This window comes from Moschus berezovskii, chromosome 10 (genome assembly GCF_049115385.1).
Source record: "Moschus berezovskii isolate FMDL1 chromosome 10, NW_MosBer_1.0, whole genome shotgun sequence".
NCBI lineage: Eukaryota > Metazoa > Chordata > Mammalia > Artiodactyla > Moschidae > Moschus > Moschus berezovskii.
The window spans coordinates 19,084,333-19,101,993 of NC_142469.1; the positions used below are offsets into that span (position 1 = coordinate 19,084,333).

General features: G+C 44.2%; 1 long non-coding RNA gene across 2 annotated transcripts; it reads right to left on the reverse strand.

The window, feature by feature from the left end:
* Positions 1 to 3,109: 3,109 nt before the first annotated feature.
* On the reverse strand, positions 3,110 to 10,450 carry LOC129560989 (uncharacterized). Of its 2 annotated transcripts, none has more exons than XR_008686901.2 (3): positions 10,171 to 10,450; positions 8,221 to 8,294; positions 3,110 to 3,437 (listed from the first exon to the last, which is right to left on the reverse strand). It is a non-coding gene; the product is annotated as an uncharacterized LOC129560989 (long non-coding RNA). The 2 variants fall into 2 exon arrangements; XR_016038485.1 differs by having other exon boundaries at positions 3,111 to 3,412; positions 10,171 to 10,440.
* Positions 10,451 to 17,661: the final 7,211 nt, after the last annotated feature.

Here is a 17,661-nt window from a genome sequence, read left to right on the forward strand (position 1 = left end):
TAATACGACCAAGGCTCCACTTGATAATACATTTCATACACCTGCTAATTCCCTTAGCTAAATGTGTGGTGCACAGACACCCACCAGATTTGGGATGCCTCTGCTTGTGGAATGCGCCCTCTGGTGGAGAGAGGGGGGAAAGGTGGCTATTGTCTGATCAGTGAGTGTGTGCTCAGTCCCTGAGACCTGTGCAACTGTTTGCAACCCCATGGGGCCTGGAGACCACCAGGCCCCTCTGTCCATTTTCCAGGCAAGAATACTGGACTGGGTTTCCATTTCCTCCTCCAGATGATCGTCCCAACCCAGGCATCGAACCCGAGTCTCCTGCGTCTCCGGCACTGGCAGGCAGATTCTTTATCACTGTGCCACCCAGGAAGCCTAACCTGATCAGACTCATCCTTCAGTCATTTTACTGTGACCTTTCATTCAGCAATTGCTGTTGCTGTAGCCATGATGTTCACTAGGAAGGGTGGGAGAATTTTTTCCTTAAGACAAATCAAAAGAAGTCTTGTCCATAAATAAAATTTAATGCAGTGACAGAGACTAGAAACAAACATAACCAAGAGTCACATGCTTCAAGAGAGGTCTGGAGACTGTGTAATTGGAAGCTAAAAGACCAATATGAAAAATAGTTTGGGTGGAAATACATAGTACAGAGAAACAAGATAATTGACATCACAGGAAACAATCAGCTCAATCCATGATTCAGAATATTCCACAAGAAAAAAAATTTTTTTGCGCAAACCAATTTCTATAAATCAATCTTTCCACAAACCAAAGACAAGAAAAATGGGGAGGAAAGAGTGGATTGTTATTAAAAAGTATTTAGGATACTTTTTCTAATACTAAAAGTAACAATAACAATGACAACAATAGTTGTCAAGAAATGTGAAGGGTCTGGAGTTTTATCTCACTTGCAGGCTAACAAGTTACCCAGCTGCAGTTTCATGGGTGCTGGCAGACAACCCAAGGAACCAGACAAAGGAATATATTACTCACAGCAACAGCAGTAGCCAGAATAGCATGCTTCGCAAGGTTCTCTAAGCTCCAGTTCCCACTGCGTGATGCAAAGAGAGCCAGCAACCTTGCATTCACAGTAACTGCATTGCAGGACCCAAATCTGAGCATGGGGAACCAAAGACTTTTACAAGGACAATAAGCTTGCTTGACTTTTGCCTTGAAAAGAGACATTATATTTGCTATACTGGACAGTAAACAAACTTGCCCTTTGCTCTTCCAAGGCTGCTGGTGTACAAACACCCTAGAAGGGTGTTCCTCATCTGGAACAAAAACAGTCCCCCTTCCAGTGCCTCTGCTCAAAAGACACGCAGTATCTCCTGAGTCTGAGAGTCTCAGCAGTAAGAATTATTGGGAGTTCACGGAACGGAGAAAGCATTGTGTCAAGACGTTCTCTGAAGAATTTCTGGAGGAGGAGATTTTTAAAGGACTAGACCTGAGCCTTCCCAGCACCAGATTCAAAATGAGAAGCTGAAAAATGAGGCAAGGTCAGGAAACATCTTGGGCAATAAATAAAGCTGAGTTGTTTTAGCACAAAGTGTGTGAACGCAACTTGGAGTAGCAGTGGAACTTGGAAGTAGCTGTGATTCTGCATTTAATCTTTTAAATGTAATCCTTTACAGACTGTATTCCAGACACTGCACAAAGCATTTTGTACATATTAGTTCCCAAAATCTGAGTTTTCTCTCTATGTTGTAGATGAGAAATTGAGGCTCAGAAGAGTTGAGTGATGTGCTAGTCAATTTTGGAACCAAGATCTAAATTCAATTCTCTGACATCTAAGCTTATGGTCTTTTCCATTATATGAAAATCAATCCTTGTTAAAGAAAAAATGTATTATAAAAAAAAAAGCTTAATCTGGCAATGGAGCTTATGGTAACTTGCTGGGAAGACAGCCTCAAGCCAGGAGACCAGTTAGGGGAGGAGGGTCCATGTTAGAGGCCGGTAGGAGAAGAAGAGGGTCTCCATCACAGTGCTCACAGCAGTGATGGGCAAAGAGGGAGATGACTGGCTGGAGGAAGTAAGGATGGGAAAAGCAATACCTCCAAGCAAAATCAGATGACCGGAAGAATGATGATACCGTGGGGAAAATTAGGGAAGTGAGGCAGACAAGCGAGCTTCAGGAGAACAGGACACATGGCTTTAGATGTGCCTTCTAGATGATCAAAATCCTTGCAGGTTTTTTCCTAATAAAGTTTATTGGTAACTTTCTATTGTATTAATAAGATTAAAAGGATTTCTCTGGTAGCTCAGCTGGTAAAGAATCTGCCTGAAATGCAGGAGACCCTGGTTCGATTCCTGGGTCGGGAAGTTCCCCTAGACAAAGGATAGGCTACCCATTCCAGTATTTTTGAGCTTCCCTGGTGGCTCAGACGGTAAAGAATCTGCCTGCAATGTGGGAGACCTAGGTTTGATCCCTGGGTTGGGAAGATCCCCTGGAGGAGGGCATGGCAACCCACTCTAGTATTCTTCCCTGGAGAATCCCCATGGACTGGCGGGCTACAGTCCATGGGGTCATAAAGAGTGGGACGACGGAGCGACTCAACACAGCAAAGCACAGTATCTCAGATACAAACATGGATACTTTTTTTTTTTAAACAGAGGTGTATCCTTCTCTCTTTTTTCAGGATTTTGCAAACTGTGAAAAACTACGAGTCACATTTGCACTCTGAGACAGGCAGTCATTCAAAGGGAAAAGAATGGCATTGTTGGGCCTTGGCCTCCTGCAAGCTTGTTCATGGGTGGGCAAATACATAACACTGCTTGTGACACAAAAGCATCTGGAAAATGCTTGAACAATGTCTCCATCCTCCCCCTGTCTATCTGCTGCCTGAGCACTGCACTCATCAAGCTGAAAGTGAAGTTTTCACTTCTTGTTTAAATTGAGAAAATAATCACTTCAAACTCACATGTGGCCTGGCTTTGCTTTAAAAAAGAAAGTATAGTTTTATTTATTGAGTGACTTCTTTTCTTGCAGTTTTGGGGTTTTCTTTTCTGGTAGCAGCTTTGGAGCAAAACCACAAACTGCACCCAAAATAAAAGATTCTGGTGTTAGAACACTGAAGACTTGTGTTTGAAACATGGATGTAATTAAAACACTAAGGATTTTGGATCGCATTCATGTGTTTTTATTAACACGTTTCTGAAATGAAGTCTTGGACTCTTACTATTTTGATTGTGAACTATGAAAATGAAGTTGCAGTGGCTGGCTTTGCACTTCCGAGCAGGGTCCAGTGCTGTGTCAGTGTTGGAAGCTGAGGTGGGGGTCTTGGCGCGCAGATCACGTGCTTTCACAAGGTGCTCACGGTGTGGACTCAGTGCTCGGCTCACTCACATTCCTTCCACCGCTGTCCTGTTGCAAGGCTGCCACGTGGCTGGAGTGGCCCTGGAGGGGCTAAACCAATAGGTCTCAAGTCTGACTGCACAAAATAATCACTCTCAGAGACAGATCAATTTCTGTCAATCTCTGTACTGATGTCTGAGCATCATCCTTACACAAGTTAACTCTGATCCAGACTGGGGTCTGGGCAGCTGCATGCTTTTGAAGCTATCTGGGTAATTTCAGTGGTCAGTGAGAGTTGACACAGGCCTGTCTAAGCCAACCCGCTTTGTGTTAAGGAAATAGTGGGAACTCAGAAGCCAGCAGAAGACAGAGTCATCACCTAGAACTGGCAGGTAAGGAGAACTAACCACCCACAAGAAAGTGAAAGTATTAGTTGCTCAGTCATGTTCTACAGAGGATAGGCTTCTCTGTCCATGGAAATCTTCAGGCAAGAATACTGGAGCGGGTAGCCATTCCCTTCTCCAGGGGATCTTCCTGCCCCAGGGATCGAACCTGGGTCTCCTGTGTTGCAGGTATATTCTTTACCGTCTGAGCCACGAAGGCCTGTGAGGGTGTTTAAATTTGGGTTCAGTGTTGGCAGTAGCAGTTATAAAAAGTGTCATGATGAAACCAGCAAACGGAGGAAACGTTGACGGGTCAGACCCAGACTACCAGCTTCACAAGTCTCCATAAGACCCCCCTCCACGTCACAGCTACAGAGAATGTCATTGTCGTCAGTGGCTCCAAAGTCTATATTAGACAAAAACATGGTCCAGCATTGTGTGCAGAAGGATACGCAAGATGTCATTTGTCTCTTGTTCTTACTGATGCTGATGCTAAAGTAGAAGTCCAAAAATCTGTATTTTATTTCATCTGATGAAAATATCGTTAACATTTTTTTCCTGTTTTTGTACTCGATGGTCTAAAATATGACACAAATGAAACTGGCTGTGAAACAGAAACAATATCGGGGCATAGAGAATAGACTTGTGGTTGCCAAGGGGCAGAGGGGTGGCAGAGGGAAGAACTGGGAGCTTGGGATCAGCAGCAGCAAACTGGTATATATGCAGTGTATGAACAACACAGTCCTACTGTAGAGTACAGGGAACTGTATGCCATTTCCTGTGCTAAACCATAATGGAAAAGAATATGAAAAAGAAGTTTTTGTATGTAGCTGTTCAACCGAGTTACACTGCTGTGCATCGGTAATTAACACAACATTGTAAATCCACTATACTTTGATTTTAAAAGATAAATAAATAATGTACTCAACAGATTAATTGAATAGCTTGAGAGAAAGACATGAAACTGTATGGAGAAGGAAATGACAACCCACTCCAGTATTCTTGACTGGAGAATTCCATGGACAGAGGAGCCTGGTGGGCTACAGTCCGTGGGGTCACAAAGAGTCGGACACAACTGAGCGACAAACACACACACATGAAACTGTAGGGTGGGCCCAGATGATGGTGGGATTATCACAGAGTGATAGGAGCAAAGGGATCTTAGAAATCCTGCAACCTACTCCCTCATTTTACATGTGCAAAACCTGGGAACCAGAGCAGCTGAGTAGCTGGTTCAAGATCATGTTCATCTCAGCAGATCAGTGGTGACAGGACTGGAATCCAGGTGTCAGCTGCCTGGTTGGTCTTCTTTCCATTCCTCTGGGTACCCTATTCTTGGTCATGTCATTAATTTTGTGAAACATGTTGGGACTCATCACCTCACTGTCTCAAGAACAGGCTGGACTACAGCAGTGGAAAGCTGCCCACCGCCTATCATAACATATCTGCATCTGCAATCTTTTAAAGTTAAAGCAAAACAAAACTTGCCACAAATAGGCAGTGACATCTGCAATGAGATGTGCCTGGCCCACCCAGCGCTCAGCGGTCCAGCTGAAGGAGATCAGACGCCTGGGGCCGTGAGTCTGCTCCCAGAGCGAGCAGGGGAGGTAGCTGCCTCCTTGCTGCAGACATGTAAGCAGCACGGGAGCAGTCTGCGTGTGTTCTGAGTGCAGGTGAACAGACAGGCCCAGCGCAGTGACTCCTGTCCATGACAGCCAATGTCTGCTTTCTTCCCAAGAAGATCCTCTTCTGGGAATCCTTGAGAACATTGCCATGCCCACTTAAAAAATTGTTTTTAATTGATGTGTGGTTGATTTACAATATCATGTTAGTTTCAAGTGTGCAGCACAGCAATTCAGTTATATATATATATATATATATACACACACACTGTTATGTGTGTGTTAGTCACTCAGTTGTGTTCAACTCTCTGTGACTCCATGGACTGTAGCCTGCCTGACTCCTCTGTCCAAGAATTCTCCAGGCAAGAATACTGGAGTGGGTAGCCATCCCTTTCTCCAGGGGATCTTTCTAACCCAGGGATGGAACCTGGATCTCCTGCATTGTAGGCAGATTCTTTACCATGTGAGCCACCAGGGAAGCCCCATATGTTATTATATATACATATGTACATATAATACATATATATTTTGTATAACTGACATATATGCATTATTTAGATTCTCTTCCTTTATAAGGTATTACAAAATATTGAGAATACTTCCCAATGCTCTACAGTAGATCCTCATTTTATGAAACTGTTAGTCCCAACCCCCTAATTTGTCCCTTCCTCAACCCCTTCCCCTTTTGTAACCAACAATTTGTTTTCTATGTCTGTGAGTCTCTTTAAAGCTGGCCCTAATTGGAAGGACTGATGCTAAAGCTGAAACTCCAATACTTTGGCCACCTCAAGAGAAGAGTTGACTCACTGGAAAAGACTCTGATGCTGGGAGGGATTGGGGGTGGGAGGAGAAGGGGACGACAGAGAATTAGATGGCTGGATGGCATCACCGACTCGATGGACATGAGTTTGAGTGAACTCTGGGAGCTGGTGATGGACAGGGAGGCCTGGCGTGCTGTGGTTCATGGGGTCGTGAAGAGTCGGACACGACTGAGTGACTGAACTGAACTGAACTCTATTGCATGGAAGGGTTTTGCTGCTGGTAATAGAGAACAGAAATAACAGGGATTAAAACACTCATGAAAGCAAGAGCTTGGCAGTCCACGGCTGAGATGTGGATTTGGCTCTATGAAGTTTCAGATAGCTGGGTTCCTCCCATCTTATGACATCACAGATGAGTCTTCTGTGTCAAAATATATACATACAAGACATGAAATACACATTTCAGCCAGAAGATGAAGACAAAGGGCAATAAAAGGTGGGAGAAGGAGTCACAAGGTGGCCTGTATAGTCTTCTGAGGAAGCTTCCCACAAGCTGCTCTTTGATGATTGTGATTATATCTCATTGGCCAGAACTTAGTCACTTGGTCACATCTAGCTGCAAATAAGGCTTGACGGTGTAGTTTATTCTGGTCATCCAGGTACCCATTTAAAACTCTGAGGTTCTACTGGGAATCGTCTGAAGGTCCAGTGGTTAAGACTCCACAGCAGGGGGCTTGGGTCTGATCCCTGGTGGGGAAACTAAGATCCCACATGCCGCGTGGCTTGGCAAAAAAGAAAAAAGAATAAAACTCTGAGGGGCTTCCCTGGTGGCTCAGAGGGTAAAGTGTCTGCCTGCAATGTGGGAGACCTGGGTTCTATCCCCAGGTCAGGAAGATACCCTGGAGAAGGAAATGGCAACCCACTCCAGTACTCTTGCCTAGAAAATGCCATGGATGGAGGAGCCTGGTAGATATAGTCAATGGGATCGCAAAGAGTCATACACGAGTGAGCAACTTCACTTCTCTGAGGTTCTATTCTTATGGAAGAAAGAGAAAACAGATAATGGGGTGGGGGCTGACCACTGATGACAGCGATCCAGTGGTAAATATCCACCGTCTGTGGTCACCGAACGGGCCACTTGGTAGCTAATAAGTAAGCTAGGCCAAGCCCTATCCAAGGCATGAAATAGTCCTGGTTACCGATATCAAATTTAACAAGTCTATATTCAAAATTTGGACTCTTTCCACTCAGTCTGGAGAGCTAGCTGCCAACTATAGAGGAATCTCCTTTGCACTATTGTCTTCAGAAATTCCTTAACTCCTACTAAGTTTTGGCCCGCACACTTAGCATAATTTGGAGAATTGGCTTTACTTGAGAGCAAAAGCATCCTGTGAGCTAGAGGGTCTATGGAAACAGCAGGTCCCCAGAGAACAATGAGGCCGTGGAATCATCACCGGTGACATCACTGCACAGACATGTGTTTTCCCCAGCGAGTCATTTACTCCATTAAAACTTCATTTCATCTTTCCTATCATAGAGGGCATTGAAAGGATTACACGACATTGCTTTTATAAACATTATTCTGGAACACACAAAAAGGCAAAACAAATGCAGTTATAAATAGAAAGGGAATATAGGAAAAGTTCCAGGAAAATGTAGGCATTTTATAAATGACCATGACTTAGCGTCTCTTGTTTAAAAAAAAAAATAAAAGAACTGCTTGTGCTTGTCTTAGAGAGCAGAAAAGTCACAGAAGGACACCTGTATCCCCTCAGAAATTGAGAAGCCTCCTCTAGCATTTCAGATCATTCTAAATCCCACCGCAGGTTGACTGAAACATAATTGGAGGGTTCTTTGATCATGGAACCTGAAACTGAAGGGCACACTCCAGTCGTATCCCAAACCTCACAGTTTTGTTCTCTGGGTCTGAGATAGGCTCAAGTCAAAGGAAATTTTTGAAAGTGCCGCTGATTGCTTCCTAAGCATGTTTCAATGGGGGCAGGAAAAGAGAGTCAATGAATCTGAAATGAAACACCACAGATGCGGTAGGCAAGGGGTAAAAGTCAAGATTCAACAGAAGAGAATTAAAGGAAGGCAAGCAGGTTAACAACTGGCCAAATAAAAGACACCAGTGAAGTAGACATCACACTCACCCTTACGTCTCAGTGCAGTGCCCATAACCACAGGCATGCAATGCACATGGAGCTAATGTTGTTTCTTCAGCATCCTAGATATTAAAATAATAAAAATTATAATAAATCTAGTGTTTAAATAAGTGAAAGTCGCTCAGTTGTGTCCAATTCTTTATGACCCCATGGACTATATAGTCCATGGGATTCTCCAGGACAGAATACTGGAGAGGGCAGCCTTTGCCTTTTCCAGGGGATCTTCCCAACTCAGGGATTGAACCCAGGTCTCCTGCATTGCAGGCAGATTCTTTGCCAGATGAGCTACAGAGAAACCCAAGGATATTGGAGTGGGTAGCATATTCCTTCTCCAGTGGATCTTCCTGACCCAGGAATCAAACCAGGGTCTCCTGCATTGTAGGCAGATTCTTTACCAACCAAACTACCAGGGAATCCCCAAGAGATTACATGATTTGCTGAAAGCCACCTGACTAAAAAGCGGCACAACTAGTTCTTGACCCCAAATCTACCACCACAGCTGCAAGAGAAGGAAAACAGGCTTCTACCCCAGCCTCCTTGCAACCTGGCTGTTGGTGATTTGCTGTGTGTCTCCCTCATGCCGTCATCCCACTTCCCATTTTGGTTTCATGTCAGGACTCACACTGTCCATTCTGGGAATGGCTCTCACCACTCAACTCTTGCTAAACCTTCGGAAAGTGATCCTGATAAACCCTGATGGGGTGATCCTGTCAGATCGGCTTCCTGAAGACTGAATTCTAATAAAAAATTGAGGAGGAAAAATGACACTGCAAAGAAGGAATTTCAAGTATTGCTAACCAAAACAGTGGAGGAATTACTGGGGGAGGGATTGGTCTTATTCAATATCTTTCTAACCTGGCAACGAAAAAATTTAGACCTCAGCACATCTATCCATCTACTTGGACACTTTTTTTTTCAAAACTCAGTAATATCTTACAACTCTAAAACCAAAAATCTAGTACAAGTATACTTACAATATTTATTTCCAAAGTACTAGAGAAATGAAAGCTGCATATACTGCTGGTAGACACGTAAATTGGTACAACTGCCTTGGGAAAAGTTAGCATTTATTATTATAAAGTTAAACACATGGTTACCATATGACCCAGAAATCCTTATCCTATGTACTTACCCAAAAGAAATGAAAATATGTGTCCACACAAAGACCAGTGTGTGAATGTCAATAGGAGTCTTATCCACAACAATAAAAACTGAAAACAACTATAATATCATCTGGTGGATAAACCCATTTAGACCATGCATACAAGAGATATTACTTAGATACAAAAACGAATAAAATTGGCAACATGGATGGATCTCAAACTCATTAGACCCAATGTAAAATGTCAGACACAAAGGAATACAAGCTACATATGATTTCATTTGTATGACAGCATAGTACTAGTAAAACTATAGAAACCGAAATTGGAACAGTGATTTCCAGGCAGGTAGAGGTGGGGGATTGACTATAAAGGGACAAATAGAACTTTGGGGGAGTGATAGAAATGTCAGATATCATAGTCATGATGTGGTGTTTGAGAATTTTTTGAATCTCGGATCTGAGAAAAATATGTTTAAAAAAAGAATCTAGTGCATATTTGCTCTAAGTTATGTGCTTGCTGGGATCTCGGAATACAAGAAGACCTAGTCGGTAACTTTAGGGAGTTTATAGTCCAATGGAGGAGAGCGGGGGAGCAAAGCATGACACTGAGTAATAAGTGCATTGGTGGAGACTCGCAGAGCACATAGACGGTGTTGTTTAGTCTCTGAGTCTTGTCTGAGTCTTACAGACCCCATGGACTCTAACCCACCAGGCTCCTCTGTCCTTGGGATTTTCCAGGCAAGGATACTGGAGTGGGTTACCATTTCCTTCTCCAGGAGATCTTCCTGATCCAGGGATTGAATCCAAGTCTCCTACATTGCAGGCAGATTCCTTACCTCTGAAGCACCAGGCAAGCCAGAAGGACAGAGTAGGGTGTCTAAATCAGGTTTCTGGAAATGATGGCATCAAGGCAGTGCAGGAGTTAGTCAGCCAGATGAGAGAAGGGGACATCCTCAGCTAAGGAAGAACAAGTACAAAAGCAGAGAGAGAAAGTCTTCATGGATCAGCTCCACTTCTGAGAACTGCCAAAGGAATAATGCAATGAATGAATGCGAGATAACTCGGACAACACGCCAGAAAGAATTCCACGGCAGTGAGATGCACTAAAGTGTGACTTGCTCTTTCCGAGGAAGTGGTGGATTATCTTGAGCACCCAGAAAACCAAGTTCATGAATAAACAGGGCTGTGACACAGTAGGAATAAGGGTCCTTTGCTTTAGCACCCGGAGAAGGCAATGGCACGCCACTCCAGTACTCTTGCCTGGAAAATCCCATGGAGGGAGGAGCCTGGTGGCCTGCAGTCCGTGGGGTCGCTAAGAGTCGGACATGACTGAGCAACTTCACTTTCACTTTTCACTTTCATGCATTGGAGAAGTCAATGGCAACCCACTCCAGTGTTCTTGCCTGGAGAATCCCAGGGACGGGGGAGCCTGGTGGGCTGCCGTCTATGGGGTCACACAGAGTTGGACGTGACTGAAGCGGCTTAGCAGCAGCAGTAGCAGCAACAACTTTAGCATCATGACCTATCAATTCCTCACTGACTCAAGAATTAGCACAGGCTTTATTGATTGTTCCATTTCTAATATCTACTACTTTAGCACTTTCTATCCTGTTTACTCCAGTTGGTTGATTTAACAGCTTGACTTCGACTTTCATCTTCCTATTGTTTTCATTTAAAAAAAAAGGTGTACAAAACCCTGGCTGACTGCCACACTGCAGCGCTGTGGGGCACACAGGACTCATTTAGCACTGTGTGCTACTTCATGGTAGGAAAGTGTCTTCCCAAAGAGGAAACAAAAACAGTACAATCTAATGACATAAGTTAAAAAGCAGAGACATTACTTGGCCAACAAAGGTCTGTCTAGTCAAAGCTATGGTTTTTCCAGTAGTCAGGTATGGATGTGAGAGTTGGACCATAAACTGGAGCACCAGAGAACTGATGCTTTTGAACTGTGGTGTTGGAGAATACTCTTGGGGGGGTCCCTTGGACTGCTGCGAGAAGATCAAACCAGTCAATCCTAAAGGAAATCAGTCCTGAATATTCACTGGAAGGACTGATGCTGAAGTTTAAGCTCCAATACTTTGGCCACCTGATGGGAAGAACTGACTCTGGAAAAGACCCTGATGCTGGAAAAGATGGAAGGCAGGAGGAGAAGAGAATAACAGAGGATGAGATGGTTGGATGGCATCACCAGCTCGATGGACATGAGTTTGAGCAAGTTCTGGGAGTTGGTGATGGACAGGGAAGCCCTGTGTGCTGCAGTCCATGGGGTCACAAAGAGTCAGACATTACTGAGCGACTGTACTGAACTGAATGACATTAAGTAAAGCATATACATAGTCTCATAAAGCAGGTTACTGCATGTTACCCCCAAATACTCCAAGATCTATTCCATTGGTCAGGATTTAGTCACATGGCCATGCCTAGTAGGAACAGATGATGGGAAATGTAGTCTTTATTCCAAGAAGTCGTGCGCCAGCTGCTAGAAATGGAAAGGAAGGGTATTGCAGGATAACCAGTGGTCCCTGAATCAAAAAGGAGATTCCCCTTATCCCTCAGAGTACTGCGGTCACAGAGGTAACGCATTGTAAAACATGGACTCTAGAATTTAACTGTCAAAATTTTCTGCTGATTGACCACTATTTGCTTTTTCACCTAGCATTACCTAGACCTTCACAGATTACAAAGCACTAAGGACAGTGTTTGGCAGAGTAAGTGCTAGAATGTCACTGAAAACTGGGCAAGAAAATACTAAAAAATGTTCAGATTTCTGTATATCTCTTTCTGGGAACCACAGCTTAAGAAATGCCATTTTGTTGTACACCCAAGTGTTCTATTTTGGTAGAGTTTTCCTGATGGCTAATTTTGCAAGATAGACCTGGGAAAACCTAGATAAGATTGCTGATCTATTACTTTTATTTTTTTAGAAAGCATCCTGGGTAATTTCCACAGGAGCAACACCACTGAAAACCAGGGGGAGGGGGTTGGAAGGGAGGAATAACTAAATGTTTCCATTAATTGCAATGTAATAACAAAAACTAGCAAGGACATTTCCATTATCTTTCCTTTTTTAGGAAACTAATAGAAAACATCATCGTAGTTTACTTATAGACAAACTGTTTTGAGGACTGAATTTATAATTGGGCCAAAGACTAATCACATGAATTATTATAAGAAGGAAACAAATTTGCCTCCAAATGGCCTTAAAAAGGAGTCAGTCCAACAGATCTTCGATCATCTTCTTTAAGAAACTAATTTATCTTTTGGGAACATGGAGCAAAAATTAAATCTTTCTAAGGCCTCTTTATTCACTAATAAAGTGAAAGTGTTAGCAATGTTTCAAATATCTTTGTCTCACAGCAATACACAGTCTAAAATCAATGATTCAGATTTCATTCTGTCTCTTCTCCTTCACAAAGATCTCGCTATATGAGAAGTGGCTCCAGGAAAATCTTCCTTGAAAAATCCCTCTTTCACCACACTTTCTGCTTTTCCAAGTCTCTTATTCTTTCTGAGGTTAGATTGAGACCTATGGACAAACTTAGCAGCCTAATAATATAATGCCACTTTCAAACCATAATGTGTAAACATCTACTTGAAATGCAGGGCAGATGGGATGAACCTGATGGTCTACTAACTTTTGAAAATGTATGCCCAAAAACAAAAGTGGCAGCAGGTATACCACAGTGCTTTAACCTTCTTAGAAATATCTCTTAAACTGCAGTGTTTTTACCGCTTAATTTATGAGTGATGAAGGGATGAAAAAACTATAACTCAAATTAACATACGTCCCATGTCATGTATCAGTTGTATTCGTTTGCTAGGGCTTTGATAACAAAATGCCACAGCCTAGGCAACTGAGATAATAGGAAGTTATTTCCTTGTGGTTCTAGAGGCGGGAAGCCCACAATCAAAGTGTTGACACATCAGGTTTCTTCTGAGCTCTCCCCCTGGCTTGCAGATGGCTGCTTTCTCTCTGTGTGTCCACATGGTGGTTTTCTGTGTGCCTGTGCCCTAATCGCCTCTTCTTATAAGGACACCAGCCATATTGGATCAGGGCCCCCCGAACCATCCCACTTGAACTTAATTACCTCTTGAAGGCTCTGTTTCCAAAATACAGTCACATTCTGCGATGCCAGGGGTTAGGGCTGTAACGTATGAACTGGGGGAGACACCGTTCAGCCTACAACAGCTGGCCATCCTAGAATGCTAAAACTAGACAGAGACAGAATTTATTTCAACCCCTGACAGTTTTTGACTACAAAACTCTAAAAGTAACAATCTGACCTAGCATGCCATACTTCACTTTTGGATTTCAAATTATTTTCTACACAAGGAAATTTGCAGAAACTGAAGGAACAAAAACAGATTTATTACTTATTTGCTTCTACTCGCGAAAGCAGAGTCAGTATCCTGGGGTGGGGGGGGGGGAACAGCAAAATAGGCCCTGCTTTTATTAAGTGCTAGTTCTCCTTTCAGCTTTCTTTTGTGACTTTTGGAAGCAGGCAACCTCTTGGGAGATACACTAAAGGATTTTAAATTTAGAAAACAATTTTTAAATTACTCATTCCTCAGAAGCCACAAATGTCAACTGCATCAATTATGGTTTTGGCTCCAAATAAGAGGAACTCTTGCAAACAGAGGTTTAAGCACTAAGGACATGGATTATCTAACAAGAAGCTCAGCGGCCTGCAGTTCCAGGTTGGTGAATTCAGCAGCACAATGAAGACAGGCCCAGTGCTTTCTCGCCTGTCCCCTCCGCCAGGGCAGGAGTTGGGTCCTGTCATCTTGTGGTTGCCAGGGCGTGCTCCAGGCATTACTTCACCACACAAGCGCACCCGGGTGCTGGAGGGAGACCCTTGCCCTCCTGCAGCTTTGTATCAAGGGGCGAAGCCTTGCCAGAAGTTGGCTTCTTCCACCTCATAGTGCTGAAAGGAGTAGAGTCTGTCACCCCAAAACATGACACTAGGAACTCAATACCTGTCACTCCAACATATGTGGCTCCTATATGATGACTGCTTTGAACTGTAGGTGCTTGAAAAACCACAAATGCAGGGAGAGGCTTTCTCTGAACTCTCCTAATGTGTCTAAAGACAGATTCTCTAGAAGGAACTCCAATGTCAGAAATCCACTCTGGGAGTTTCCTCAGCCTGGGAAGACTGACACTTATCACAGAAGAAAGGACTGGAAGTCTTACCACATCCAGACAAACTCTGTCACCAACCATCACATCGCCCACTTGCTCATCTAAGGGCCCTCACGTCTCCCCTAAAAATCATTTGCCCTCTTCTAAGAGGTCTGCATCCCTCCTCTTACCCCAGTAAGATGGTGTTTAACAAAGTGTTAGTTAGTGTTAGTTGCTCAGTCATGTCCGACTGTTTGTGACCTTATGGACTGTAGCCTGTCAGGCTCCTCTGTCCATGGAATTCTCCAGGCAAAAATCCTGGAGTGGGTAGCCATTCCCTTCTCCAGGGGCTCTTCCTGACCCAGGAACTGAACTTGGGTCTACTACATTGCGGGCAAATTCTTTACCGTCCGAACTACCAGTAAGCTGGTGGGAAGCCCAGTAAGATGGTATTTAATCTTAATTCTAAACCACCACAAGGAGTCACTCCTTTTCCCCCACAGGTCTCCCATGCACACATGAGGGTTACACACTAATAAACTTCTGCTTGTTTTTCTCTGTTAATCTGTCTTTTCTTATGGAGTCTCAGCCAAGAACTCAGAAAGATGGAGGGAAAGTTGCTTTGCCCCACTTCAGTCCCAGCCTCCCCGAGGTCTGTCCTGCTAAGGGGCGACGGAATTCATTCAACTTTTTTGTACACGGATACATAGCAGAGATGTACACGTGCTGCACTGAAGTGCTTTTAAATACATTTCCTTGCAAGGGCACCATCCACTTTAGCAGGAGGCGAGTCACAGCCCATTTCACCAGGATTTTCATGAGGGAACAGGAGGTTGGGGGCATCATTCTTTCAATGTGTTCGGCAGTGTAGACACTTTTTACGTGGCCATGTAAAAAGCCCAAATTGTGTCTCAAAGTCTCGAAACAATAGTAATCGTTTCCTTTGCTCACTGACTAGAGTCCCTGTGTGACTTCAGCTGGGCAGTCGCCCGTCTGGGGTCATCCTGAAGCTTCTCTGTACCTGGGCTGGGGCTCCCTGCACACTTCTCTCTTGTCCTCTCTGGGAACCACCCCCCACCACGCACACACACACTGGGCAGCCGAGGCTCCAGAAGAGAGTGTCCCAAGAGAAGCTGCCACAAGTGGCATGGCCTTTCCCACCCCAGCCTGATCCGTTGCACAGCATCACTTCAGCTGTGTATTCCCCAAGGCAGCCACAGGACTCCTCCCAGTCAAGGAGAGGGATCAGAGATTCCACCCGGTGACAGGAAGACTGTCACAGAGCTGGTGGCGTAACCAAGAGGGAGTGAGCTAAGTCACTCCTGTTGAGTCCGAGTCGGCAACCCTACGGACTGTGCCTGCCAGCCTCCTCTGTCCATGGGACTTTCCAGGCAAGAGTACTGGAGTGGGTTGCCATGCCCTCCTCCAGGGGATCTTCCCAACTCAGGGACTGAATCCATGTATCTGATGTCTTGTGCATTGGCAGGCAGGTTTTTTACCACTAGCGTCACCTGGGAAGCCTGGGTGTAACTAAAGACCACCTAAAAGACTCCCCTGCCACCTAGCCCACTAAACCACCTTAACTGACCTGATTCCACACAGCCTCCTTTCCGCAGTCATGGCGAGACTCAGCTCCCTGTGGATAGTTCCCACTCAAGTGGCACATATCCCCTCCCACAGGATGGACTATTTCAAGTGAGAGATTGTGGACCTTTTGAAAAGGGACCAGCGCGTCTAGTCAGCTCCTAGTTATTCCGACAAAGCCAAAATCAATGCCACTAAGACGAAGCCACTCACCACTAGAGTTTCAAACTAGGAAACGTGGAGGCATTATTTCCTCTCACCCACTGTGGTCTCCAAAGGAGAAGACAACGCAAAGAAAGTCAGCTAGCAGTGGGAGAGGGTCTCCTATGTCAGTGAAACCCAAGAGCTCCTGGCTGTCAGCTCTGTCTATCCCTCCAGTGGATAAGAGCAGAGAAAGAGGAGGTAAGCCGCCCAGGGTGGAAGGAGCGCCACCCGGCGGGCTGTTCTAGGCCTCTCTGTCCTCCCCTCTGAAGGCGGAGGGCTGGTTTCATGTTGCTTTGCCCACCTAGCGGACATGGTAAGCGTCTGAGATCTCATCTTCCTCCTCTGAACGCCTCTTGTTCAGTATTAATCAAGCTTTCCTGGAATCTGAGATTGGAGTGGAAGACTGAAGTAATAAGTATTCCTCAGAACAACGTCACAGAGAAAAGTCAAATGTTTGATGCAGGGCACCCAAGCCGGTGCTCCGTGACAGCCTGCAGGGATTGGTTAGGTTGGTAGGAGGGGCTTCAGGATGTGGGGGACACGTGTATACCTATGGCCGATTCATGCTGATGTATGGCAAAAACCATCACGATACTGTAAAGTAGTTATCCTCCAATTAAAATAAATAAATAAACTTTAAAAAATTAAACAAACTCCCGGGACAGTTCAACCGTTCAGGAAGAAAGAGAAGCTGACATATTTTGCACATAGTGGTAGGAGGAACGGGAAGGAATTCAGCAATGACGGAAAGTCACTGTGTGAAACTAAATTATTTAAGACCCAAGTATTGTCGATTCTGTCTTCATTTATATTAAAGTTACTTTGTGCATTTGTTTGTTTTGCTTTGTTTTAGCAAGAAATGTTGAAGGAAATTTTAAGAAGCTATTTTTATGCACACTTTTGAAAATGCAAAGCACAAGGCTTACAAACAGCTTTGTTTGGATAACATAGAATTGTGCATATATACATACCAGTTACCATGAACTATATAAAAATCTTATACTTCTGTACTTTGTCATCACAAAATTGAATTTCTGTCTAACTGTGACTAAGATGAGGAAAGACTTATCCTGTAATCCTCAAAGTTTTGTCTTACTAGTTTTTAGGATTGATACTTGCAACCGTGATGTTATAAACATCTGTTTTCAGAAACTGCATTTGTGAAAGTCGGCTTTCCAGGTGGTACTAGGGGTAAAGAAACCACCTGCCATGCAGGAGACCTGAGAGACGTGGCTTCAATCCCTGGGTGAGGGAGATCCCCTGGAGGAAGGCATGGCCACCCATTTCAGTATTCTGGCCTCGGAGAATCCCCATAGACAGAGGAGCCTGGCAGGCTATGGTCCATAGGGGCACAAAGAATTAGACACAGCTGAAGCAACTTAGCATGCACAGGCACATTTGTTAGTATTCTGAG